At 43.8% G+C, this 7,976-nt stretch overlaps 1 pseudogene; it reads left to right on the plus strand.

Annotated features, from left to right (window-relative positions):
* Positions 1 to 634: 634 nt before the first annotated feature.
* LOC126067947 (uncharacterized) lies at positions 635 to 4,764 on the plus strand (annotated as a pseudogene).
* Positions 4,765 to 7,976: the final 3,212 nt, after the last annotated feature.

Raw genomic sequence — 7,976 nt, forward strand, 5'->3', positions numbered from 1 at the left:
TCCAGCCTCTACAACTGCATGAGCCATATATTTTATATAAATATATACATATTTATATTTATAGTCTTTACTGGTTTTGCTTCTCTAGAGAACCCAGCCTAAGACATTTGGTACTGAGAGTGGTTCTAGAGAAACAAAATTGAAAGGGTGAATTTTCTAAATTGGTTCTCAATTCTTGTTAAAGATGTTGATGACTCTGCTTCCAGTAGTAAAGAGGGCACTCCTAATCCATGATGTGAGGTGGCACAGAAATACACAAAATACCACCACTAACAGATTAGGTATTGGTGAAAGGCCAAGCTCTGGGTGATTGCATGTTTGATACGTTTCTACAATTTTGTCATACAGAAAAGTATAAGGAAGCTGGCTGGTTGGTCCTACTTTCACTAGATAACCTGGTGAAAGAAAGAGATGAGCTCAGGCCTTCAGAGTCAAAGCTCAAGCACAACATAAACAACCTCAAAGTTTCCACTTGTACTGTGAAAGAAAGCCTTATTTCTTGTAGTAACAGAGCTGGTATTGCTGAAAATCAAACCCAGAGTCTTATTTTAAGAGTGGCTGAATTACAACACCAACTGAATTCCCAACCTCAAGTGGTGTCTGAAGTTAAAGTGAGGGCATTGATTGGGAGGAAATGGTATCTGATGAGATAAACCCAGCTGTGTCCAAAAAGCCTTTGTCTGAGTCATTGCCTGTGGCATCGCCCGAGGCAGATGCCTTGCAAGGCAATGTTGAATGTTCTCAAAACACATTCCCACCATTGATTTTGGCTTCTACACCTATAACTAGACTTATGTCCCAGTGAGCCCCAAAAGATGAAGTACAAAGTGTAACCCAGGAGGAGATACACTAAACTCCAAAAGAACTGCTTGAGTTTTCTAATATGTACAAACATAAATCTGGGGCATATGGGTGGGAATGGCTATTAAGACTATGGGATAATGGTGAAAGGAACATAAAGATAGATCAGTCTGGGTTTACTGATATGGGCTAACTAAACACAGATTCTTCATTCAATGTTTCAGCTCAAGAAGTTAGGAAAGGATTTAACAGTTTATTTGGTTGGGCCGCTGAAGCATGGATTACGTGGTGGCCTACACCAAATCAAGTTGAAGTACCAGACCTTCCTTGGTATACTGTAGAAGAAAGTATCCAAAGGCTTAGGGAAAATTGCATATTAGAGTGAATTTAGACCCACAGACCTGACATGGAATGCCCAGAGAACACACCTTTTACCACAATGGTGAGGAACAAATTTGTGAAGGAAGTCCCAGCATCCTTGAAGACTGCTGTGATTGCTATTTTATTAAGTCAGAGTTCACAGTGAGAACTGCCCTAACTGAATTAAGACACCTTATTACAGTGGGGCTGATTCTACCCCATGGTAGTAGGGGCCAAGTAGCAGCACTCAATTGAGAAAGACAAGGTGGGCGTGGTTAACGTAATGGACAGCCAAGTCAAAGCAGTAATCAGAATAATCTGACTCGTGTGGATTTATGGCTTTGGCTCAGTCATGGCGTCCCTAGGAATGAAATAGAAATAAAACCTATCAAATATTTACTTGATCTATAAAAGTAGAAGAATTCTAGGTCAAGTGAATAGCAGTCTAACTCAAATCACCAGAACAGAGAGTTACAGTCCTTCAATCAATTCCCAGACTTGAGTGAGTTTACAGGCTCACAACCCCTTGAATGAAAGAGAGGTCAGGTCCCCTTGAGGAAGGATTCCAATACACTGCCAAAAATTTATGCTGTTAATCTTTCTCCCAGCCTTCCCAAAGGGCTCTATGACCTTTTATGAGAGTGACTATTCATTGGGGAAAAGACTTTTGGGAAATTACTGGATGCTGGCTCTGAACTGACACTAATTCCAGGAGACCCAAAATGTCAAACTGTGGCTCAACAGTCATAGTGGGGGCGTATGGAGGTCAGGGTATTAATGGAGTCTTAGCTCATCTTTGTCTCACAGTAGGTCCAGTGGGCCCCGAACCCATCCTGTAATGATTTCCTCAGTTACAGAATGCATAATTGGAATAGCTATACACAGCAACTGGTGGAATCCCCACACTGGATCCCTGACTAGTGGAGTAAGGGCTATTATGGTAGGAAAAGCCAAGTGGAAGCTGCTAGAACTACCCCTACCTAAGAAAATAGTAAACCAAAAGCAATACCACGTTCCTGGAGGAATTGCAGAGATTACTGTCACTACCAAGGACTTGAAAGATGCAAGGATGGTGATTCCCACCACATGCCCATTCAACTCACCTATTTGGCCTGTGCAAAAACACAGGTGGATCTTGGAGAATGACAGTGGATTATCAAAAACTTAACCAGGTAGCGACTCCAATTGCAGCTGCTGTTCCAGATGAGGTTTCATTACTTGAGCAAATTAATACACCTCGTGGTGCTTGGTATGCAGCTCTTGATCTGACTAATGTCTTTTGCTCCGTACCTGTCTCAAACAACCACAGAAGCAGTTTGCCTTCAGTTGGTAAGGTTAGCAATACACCTTCAGTGTCTTACCTCAAGGTTATATCAACTCTCCAGCCCTATGTCATAATTTAGTCCTCAGAGGCCTTGATGGCCTTTCCTTCCACAAGACTTCACACTGGTCCATTACACTGACGACATTATGCTGATTGAACCTAGTAAGGAAGAGGTGTCAATGACTCTGGACTTATTGGTGAAACATTTGCATGCTACAGAGTGGGAAATTAATCCAACAAAAATTCAGGCATCTTCCATCTCAATGAAATTTCTGGGGGTCCAGTGGTATGAGGCATAGCAAAATATTCCTTCTAAAGTGAAGGATAATTTGTTGCATCTGGCCCCTTCACAGCTAGAAAGGAGGCACAACACCTAGTGGGCCTCTTTGGATTTGGAGACAACATATTCCTCATTGGGTGTGCTACTCCAGCCTATTTATCACATGACTCCAAACCTCTAGTTTTGAGTGGGGCTCACAGCAAGAGAAGGCTCTGCAACAGGTTCAGGATGCTGTGTACGTGGCTCTGTCACTTGGGCCATATGATCTGGCAGATCCAATGGTGCTTGAAGAGTCAATAGCAGATAGAGATGTTGTTTGGAGCCTTTGGCAGGCCCCTATTGGTGAATCACAGCACAGATCCTTAGGATTTTGGAGCAAAGCCCTGCCATCCTCTGCATATAAATGCTTTCCTTTCTAGCAACACCTTTTGGCAAGTTACCAGGCCTTAGTAGAGACTGAACACTTAACCACGGGCCACCAAGTCACCATGCAGTGTGAGCCACCTGTCACAAACTGGGTGTTGTCTGACCCACAGAGTCATAAATTTGGAGGTGTACAGCAGCACTCCATCACTAAATGAAAGTGATATATATGAGATCGGACCCAAGCAGGACCTGAAAGTACAAGTAAGTTGCATAAGGAAGTGGCCCAAATGCCCATGGTCTCCACTTCTATCACTTTACCTTCCATCTCCCAGTCTGTACCTGTGGCCTCACGGGCAGTTCCTCATGATCGGTTGACTAAGGAAAAGAAAACTCTTGCCTGGTTTACAGATGATTCTGGGCAATATGCAGGCAGCACTTGAAGGTGTGCAGTGGCAGTACTACAGCCCCTTTCTGGGACCTTGCTGAAGGACAGTGGTGAAGGGAAAGCCTCTCAATTGGCAGGACTTTGAGTGGTGCACCTGGTTGTTCACTTTGTTTAGAAGGAGAAATGGCCGGATGTGTGATTTTATACTGATTCATGGGATATGGCCAATGGTTTGGCTGGATGGTCAAGGACTTGGAAGGAATCTGATTGGAAAATTGGAGACAAGGAGATATGGGGAAGAGGTATGTGAATAGGAATCTCTGAATGGGCCAAAAAAGTAAAAATATTTGCATCTCATGTGAATACAAAGGGTGACCTCAACAGGGGAGGATTTTTAACAATCAAGTGGATAGGATGACACATTCTGTGGAAACCAGTCATCTTCTTTCCCTAGCCACTACCTGTCATTGCCCAATGAGCTCATGAACACAGTGGCCACAGTGGCAAGGATAGAGGTTACGCATGGGCTCAGCAATATGAACTTCTACTCACCAAGTCCAACTTGGCTACAGACATTGCTGAATGCCCAATCTGCCAGCAGCAGAGACCAACTCTGAGTCACCAATATGGTGCTATTCCTTGAGGTGATCAGCCAGCAACTTGGTGGCAGGTTGATAACATTGGACCACTTCCGTCGTGGAAAGGGCATCATTTTGTTCTTACTGGAGTAGAACACTTTGGATATGAATTTGCATTCCCTGCATGCAATGCTTCTGTGAAAACTTCTGTCCTTGAACTTACAGAATGCCTTATCCATCATCATGGTATCCCACACAGCATCGACTCGGATCAAGGGACTCACTTCACAGCAAATGAAGTGTGGCAATGAGCCCATATTTATGGAATTCACTGGTCTTACTATGTTCCCCATCATCCCAAAGCAGCTGGCTTGGTAGAACAATGCAATGACCTTCTAAAGACACAAGTATGGCGCCAACTAGGTGGCAATACCTTGCAGGGTTGGGGCAATGTTCTCCAGGAGGTTGTATGTGCTCTAAACCAGAGTCCAGTATATGGTGCTTCTTCTCCCATAGCCAGGATTCATGGATTCGGGAATCAAGGGGAGGAAATGGGAGTGACACCACTCACTAGTACTCCTAGTGGCCCAATGGAAAAATTTTGCTTCCTGTCCCTGTGACCTTATGCTCTGTTGGTGTAGAGGTAGTAGTTCCAAAAGGATTGTCTTAGGCTGGGTTTCCTAGAGAAGCAAAACCAGTAAAGCATACAAATATATATACAGACAGATTTATATCAAGGAAATGGCTCATGCAGTTGTAGAGGCTGGAACATCCCAAGCTGTGGGTCAGGATAAAGGCTTCTCATCCACATAGCCACAGGGGCTGACGAACCCAAGATCAGGAGGCCAGAGAGCAGATTTCTTGCTCACAGGCTGTGAAGATCAATGAATCCCAAGATTGGCAGGCAACACCACGGGTAAGCTGCTAGCTCAAGTCCCAAGAACTGGGGATCAGATGAACTGGAGCCAGCTGCAGGATCCAGTGCCAGCAAAAAGCCCATAAGTCTTGCCAGAATGTCTGTTTACATTCAATGCAGGCCACACACCCAAAGAAACTCCCTTTCAACTGATTGGCTACTCACAACAGATCTCGTCATGGGGGTGATCACGCATCAAATCTATACATGGAAATGATCACAACTTTATGCGACTGCCAAAACACTGAGCATCATCACCCAGCCAAGTTGACACACAATCTTAACCATCACAGGAAGGAATGCTCCCACCTGGAGACACATCACTGATTCCATTGAGCTGGAAGTTAAGAATGCCACCTGGCCACTTTGGGCTCCTTATGCCTCTGGATCAACAGGCAAAGAAGGGAGTTACCATATTGGATGGTGTGACTGATCATGATTACCAAGAAGAAATCGGACTGATATTACATAATGGGGGTAAAGAAGAGTATGCCTGGAATACGGAAATCCCTTAGGCCACCTCTTAGTACTGCGATGTCCTGTGATTAAAGTGAACAGAAAACTACAGCAACCCAATTCTGACATGACTACAAATGGCCCAGACCCTTCAGGAATGAAGGTTTACGTCACCCCACCAGGCAAAGAACCATGACCAGCTGACGTGCTTGCTGAGGGCAAAGGGAACACAGAACGGGTGGTGGAAGAAGTAGTTTTAAACACCAGTTATGACCATGTGACAAGTTGCAGAAACAAAGACTGTAATTGTTATGAGTATTTCTGTTTGGTATGTGTGCGTCAAATTATTTTTGTTTTCTTCACCTATAAAATATAAGATGTAAACAGGTCTACTGTGTTTTCAATTGTGTGTGCATTCATTGTTTCATGTTAGGAGAAAGTATGACTTTATAATTGTCTTTATTCAGAGATTATGTATGGTTTAAGGAGATGTGTACAGGTGCCAAGTTGACAAAGAGTGAACTGTGATGGTTAAGGTTGTATGTCAACTTGGCTGGTCCATGACTCTCAGTGGTTTGGCAGTTCTTTTGCAGTTGTATGATGGTGTGACTGCTTCCATGATGAGATTTGATATAATGTGATCACCTCCTTGATGGAATTTGCTGTGAGGAGTGCGGTTTGAATCCACCAGGCACTCCCTGGAAACTCTATGGGGCAGTTCTACTCCATCCTATAGGGTCGCTTATGAGTCAGAATCGACTCGAGGGCAGTGCGTTTGGTTTTTTGGTTTTAACCAATCAGTTGAAAGAGAGTCTTTGGGGGTGTAGCCTGCATCCAGTGTAGGTAGAGTTTCCGGCAAGGCCTGCAGGCTTTTGCTCACTCTGGGTCCTGCAGCTGGCTCCTGTTTGTCTGACTCCTGGTTCTTAGGACTTGAACTAGCAGCTTACCTGCTACTGTCCTGCTGATCTTGGCTTTCCCAGCCCCTGTGGCTACATGAATTAGGAGAAGCCTCCAGCCTGACCATGGGCTTGGTAAGTTCCAGCCTCTAAAACCACATGAGCTATTTCCTTGATATACATCTCTCTATTTTTATATGTATATTTATCTAGCCCTGATGGCGTAGTGGTTAAGAGCCCCAGCTGCTAACCAAAAGGTTTGCAGTTCAAATCCACCAGCTGCTCCTTGGGAACCCTATGGGGCAGCTCTACTCTGTCGTATAGAGTTGCTATCAGTTGGATTTGACTCCATAGCAATGGATTTGGTTTGGTCTTAGAAAAAAAAAAACCCAGTGCCATCGAGTCGATTGGTCTTATCTATATATTTATATGCTTTATTGGTTTGCTTCTCCAACCTAAGACAAGAGGGGATTTTTAAGATGTTTGTTGTGCATTAAGAATGCAGTAATCTTTTGGTATTTTATTTAAAAAAAAAACTGAAGGAAAAATGAAGTACTTAAATTCACATTTTTGTTGCTGGACTGTTTCTTTGACTGTTGAGATTGGACCACAAAGTCCCTGGCTTACGTTCCAGTTAAAATTGTTAATAAGACCTGGAACCTGGTTTTCCCCAGACTTTTTTTATACATATTTTCCAAGGCAATCTTGGAAAATCCTCATCTTCTCTAACTCCTTGAGCTCTGTGGGAAATGAGCAGAGCTGGCCTGTTCCTTTTTCCAGAACAATTTCGGACCATTCTTCCACTCTTGCTGAGCTGCTATTCTTCTGAAATTTTTGCCATCTATTGGTGCCACCCTTCCAGCATTCTGTTTACCTTCGTGGCACACCCTCTGTTATGGATTGAGTGGTGCCCCCCAAAGTGTGTTGTAAATCCTAGCCCCTATGCCTGTGGTTATAATCCCATTTGGGAATGGATTTTCTTTGTTATGTTAATGAGGCAGTTTTAGTGTAGAGTGTGTTTTAAATCAATCTCTTTTGAGATCTAAAAGAGCAGATTAAGTAAGGACAAACAAGGACAAGCAAGGAAGATACATGCTACATGTTTGCCAAGGAACCTAGGACTGGAAAGCTGAAAAGAGACACAGATCTTCCCCCAAAGCTGACAGAGAGAGATCCTTCCTTCCCCTAGAGCCAGGCCCTGAATTCAGACTTCCAGACTCTTACAGTCTGAGAAAATAAATTTCTGTTCGTTAAAGTCACCCACTTGTGGCATTTCTGTTACAGCAGCGCTAGATAGCAAAACACTGTCCTCTCCCTTCTCCTGTGATTTCCACACTGGGTTCACTTTTCCTCTTTTTTCCTGTCTCCTACCACCCTCAGAGGCTCTATTTAGCATTCATGCTGATATCCCTGGCCTCAGAATTCCTCCGACTCCTCAACATAAAGGGCCTTCAACTCCGTTTCACTTCAGCCACCCCCACACCAGCTCTTATAATCACCAAGAACTGCTTGATGTCCAGGAGCTGGAGCCCAGAGGTTCTCTTGGTCTACCATTTCTTTTTTTCCTAACTCTCCCATGCCTTTTCTTCATAGTGGATCTGCTCCATGCCCTCA

Source organism: Elephas maximus, chromosome 26 (assembly GCF_024166365.1).
Source record: "Elephas maximus indicus isolate mEleMax1 chromosome 26, mEleMax1 primary haplotype, whole genome shotgun sequence".
Classification (NCBI taxonomy): Eukaryota; Metazoa; Chordata; class Mammalia; order Proboscidea; family Elephantidae; genus Elephas; species Elephas maximus.